This window comes from Trachymyrmex cornetzi, unplaced genomic scaffold (genome assembly GCF_001594075.2).
Source record: "Trachymyrmex cornetzi isolate Tcor2-1 unplaced genomic scaffold, Tcor1.1 scaffold2230, whole genome shotgun sequence".
Classification (NCBI taxonomy): Eukaryota; Metazoa; Arthropoda; class Insecta; order Hymenoptera; family Formicidae; genus Trachymyrmex; species Trachymyrmex cornetzi.
The window spans coordinates 5,416-10,335 of NW_017296882.1; positions in this window are offsets into that span (position 1 = coordinate 5,416).

Here is a 4,920-nt window from a genome sequence, read left to right on the forward strand (position 1 = left end):
ATATATATATGTATGTCTATATACATGATAATATATATACACATACGTGATAATATATTTACACAATATATGCCTTATAATCTATCAGAGAATCGTCTGAAATACGAGTCTCTCGAAAATTGGAGATACGGCATTATATCCTCCAAAGGAGTGCGTGTATTTACGTTTCGTAAAATAATAAAGATGTAGCAAAAAATAACTACATCAAACACGTACTTTTATAATGTAGCACGAAAAATGCTGATAAATTACCATTCGGTATATTATCGATATTTTTAGTTTCGTGCTACTCCGTGTAAATGGGGGCGCAGCACCGTCTTACATCGATTTTCCAATAAAATCTCCAAAATCTGTATTATCGACCTTAATTGAGTTCCGCCGTTGCTTTAGCATGCTCTTATACCGTGTGTTTGTTTCTTGATATAGACCATCTCAAAAATCAATCGTTTCCTGTAGGAAGGTTCAATATCCAATATTTTTATATTACTCCATTTGAAATCATGATTAGTTTCAATTCTATGCTTAATATTAACAGATGGCGATTTTGAGCCTTTATTAATATCTGAGGAATGTTCTTTTATCCTTGTTCTTAATTGTCTTTTCGTCTGGCCTATATAACTAACATCACAATTTCCACAAGATATTTTGTAAACTACATTCTGGTTATGTGTATGTTCTAATTTATCTTTACCTCTTTTAATATAGTATTTAAGAGTATTAGGAATAGTGTAAGCCAGTTTGCAATCTACAACATTAGCAATTGGTTTAAATTTCTCAGAAATCGAGTTAACGTATGGAACAGCGAAAAATTTATTTAAAGAATTATTATTATTATTATTATTATTATTGTTAATATAGTATTTTATCCTATTATTAATTGTTGAAAAAATGAATTGAAGAGGGTATCCATTATTCAAAAATATATTAACAGCATCAATTAAATTTTTTTGTTGGAAAGTAGGATGGCACAAACGAATAATCTTATCAATAACATTGTATATAAATCCTCTTTTATGACAAACCGGATGTTGGGAATAAAAACTAAAAAATCTGCCAGAAAAAGTAGCCTTACGATAACCATCAAAAATCATATAACAATCCTTGACAATGATATAAATGTCTAGAAAACTTATTTTACCATCCTTGCCAACCTCCATAGTAAATTGTAATCTTGCGTGTAATGAATTAAAAATAAATAAAATGTTATCAATGCTTTCAACTGGGGCTGCTAATATAATGTCATCCACATATCTATAATAAAAAGACAACTGAACAGGCAATAACCATTTCTTCAAAATCCTGCATAACCTGGAGATACCAAGAGAAGAATTTGGTCTTTGTGTGGAGAAAGTTCACATCACAGTGTACGAATTTGGTGATACAGTTCCGTTAAATACTTTGAATGATAATTGGTTCCTTAATTTGAGTGACATTCACATTCCTAATGAGGTTAAATTTCTATTGCAATTGGGTGATGGTTTTGGACTTCCCATTAATAAAAGTAATTTTGAAAGAACTTTTGTTGAATTTGTTAAGAGTATTGAAAGTAATATTATGAATCGTCCTGATAACATAGTTAACTTGATAAGAAATAATGTTGTTCCGGTTCTTGAAAGGTTTCACAGAGACTTTCCTAAAAGTGATGCTAATAGCAAATTGTTATTTAATTGGGTTAGATCTACTGAAAAATTTGTTAAGGAACACCCAGAAGTTTTATTTTCAAAAGCGGACAAAGGAAATGTGGCAGTTGCTCTTAATAAGGTGGATTACATTAATAAGATGGAAACAATGCTTTTAGATAATAACACTTACGAGGTTATTAATAAAGATCCTACGAAAAAAATTATTAGTGATTTAAGAAATATTCTTGTTAGATGGAAGAATAAAGGGTTTATTGATGACATGACGTATAAAAATTTACTTAGTACTGATGGTAATATTCCAAGGGCTTACGGGTTAACTAAAATTCATAAAACAGATTATCCTCTCAGAATGATAGTTTCATCTGTTAATAGTCCGTTATATAAGTTATCATTTTATTTACATAAAATTATTAATGATACAATTCGTAAAGCTCCTAGTTACATTAAAAATAGTTTTGACTTAATTGATAGATTAAAAGATATTAAACTTGACCCTAATTCTTCGCTTGTTTCACTGGATGTGGTGTCTTTATTCACTAACATACCTATAGATTTGGCATCTGATAGTGTTGTTAGAAGATGGGATTCCATATCTATGGGGACAAAAATTACTTTGGATGAATTTATGATAGCATTTAGATTGATATTAAATTCGACAGTTTTTAAATTTAATGGTATTTTTTATAAACAAATTTATGGAACCCCTATGAGATCCCCATTATCACCTATTGTAGCAGATATGGTTATGCAAGATTTTGAAGAAATGGTTATTAGCTTATTGCCTGTTCAGTTGTCTTTTTATTATAGATATGTGGATGACATTATATTAGCAGCCCCAGTTGAAAGCATTGATAACATTTTATTTATTTTTAATTCATTACACGCAAGATTACAATTTACTATGGAGGTTGGCAAGGATGGTAAAATAAGTTTTCTAGACACTTATATCATTGTCAAGGATTGTTATATGATTTTTGATGGTTATCGAAAGGCTACTTTTTCTGGCAGATTTTTTAGTTTTCATTCCCAACATCCGGTTTGTCATAAAAGAGGAGTTATATACAGTGTTATTGATAAGATTATTCGTTTGTGCCATCCTACTTTCCAACAAAAAAATTTAATTGATGCTGTTAATATATTTTTGAATAATGGATACCCTCTTCAATTCATTTTTTCAACAATTAATAATAGGATAAAATACTATATTAACAATAATAATAAGAATAATAATAATAATCTTTAAATAAATTTTTCGCTGTTCCATACGTTAACTCGATTTCTGAGAAATTTAAACCAATTGCTATGTTGTAGATTGCAAACTGGCTTACACTATTCCTAATACTCTTAAATACTATATTAAAAGAGGTAAAGAGATAAATTAGAACATACACATAACCAGAATGTAGTTTACAAAATATCTTGTGGAAATTGTGATGTTAGTTATGTAGGCCAGACGAAAAGACAATTAAGAACAAGGATAAAAGAACATTCCTCAGATATTAATAAAGGCTCAAAATCGCCATCTGTTATTACTAAGCATAGAATTGAAACTAATCATGATTTCAAATGGAGTAATATAAAAATATTGGATATTGAACCTTCCCAGAAAACGATTGATTTCTGAGATGGTCTATATCAAGAAACAAACACGGTATAAACAGACAAAATGATACAGAGTCATTGCCGGATTCGTATACTAACATGATACGTTCCCTCTCCAGTTCTTAATTTTCCACTGTTTCTTGTCCTCTCTCGACTTCTGCCTGTACATTATGTAGTCTGACGTGCTTGAGAGTGGTCGCTTTCGCAAGTGTAAAATAGATTAATTGTTGAAGATGTATGTACATAATTGAATTTTGTTACTTTACTGGCTTTAATTTCTTCTGACAAGGTAAATTGATTTCTTTTGAAGTGATATTTTATTTTTGTATGACTAAGTTTAATGATTCCTTTTACACCTTGTAACGTCCGCCGAAATTTGCGCGCAGGCGAACGTCACGTTCAACGACGCCAGACGCGTTGCCACGAACTGTCACGACAGCCGCGAAACTCTCGCGAACCGTGATCACGCACTTAGCGCATGATCGAACAGCTGTTACAAAGTCGTACTGCGCTTGCGCGACCCAATATAATTAATCGCGTGAAAATCCAATTAAACCAATAGCGAGACGAATTAGCACTCCATGATATTAAATGATAAACCATAGGGAACTAAGAGGCTCTCTGGTATCCTCGATCTATCACAGTATTCCAAATAAATCAATAAATTCACTTCATTTAAATTCAATAATTGCAATTGCAAATTTAACTGCGCCGATTCATAAAGCGGCTAATACTGCGCTTACGTTCGAGAATACGTAGCTGAATTGCATCCGCAAGTGCACCAAAAGCTTCCAACAAAACCTGCGGAAGTCCGTTAGAAGCTTCGCGATACAAGTAACGCACGAACGCTCTGTATCCAAAACTCTATTCATAAAAAAAGGAAAACATCCTTCGACGGAATGTAACGCGAATAAACGCGCACAGCGACTGCACACTATGCAGCACAGGGGTGGAGCGACTTCAGAGGGCCCTGTCAACATTTAAATTTGGCAATTTCCTCCTTTAAGACAGTAAAATCTAACGAAATCTCATTAGATCGAAACTTCTAGAACATTTCAAAAGATTCAAGTAACTGTTGACAGGTCAACCCCCTTTCCCGCTCAGCACCATCACTTCTAACGATATAAAAGCGTACACCAAAGACAGAGTCTGACTTTCGTCTTCAGCTATCTGTCTATCATCTGTCAGTCTTCAGTCTTCAACTTTTTTCCGTGATCTGTCTTCAGTCTTTTTGAGAATCAGAGTGTCAGAATTAGAGAGAGAGTCATTGTCAGAGTGTCAGAGTGAGAGCTAGTCTACTAGTCTCCTTCAGAGAGTTCTTCTTAGAAGCGGGGTGCTCATTCCCAAAAATCCCGAGGGCCATCCTCCATAGCAGGCACGTTCAAGGATAGCCGAGCAACGACGCAAAGTAAGTTGCACGTGGCACTTCCGTCTCAGTCGCACTACCCTCCGTTTTGTGTAAATATTAATTTTCGGAAACGATCGCGTGCGAAGAATTCGAATACATGAATCTCATTAATTTTATTCAATATTTTATATTTTTCATTACTAGTTATCTCAACGTCTCCATATACGCGATATCAATTTCACGAGTCGAACCATCTCTTGAAATCAAAATAGAATAAAATGTCTAAAATTCATTTTCTTTTTTTTTATCTTCTTCTTTCACTCTCCT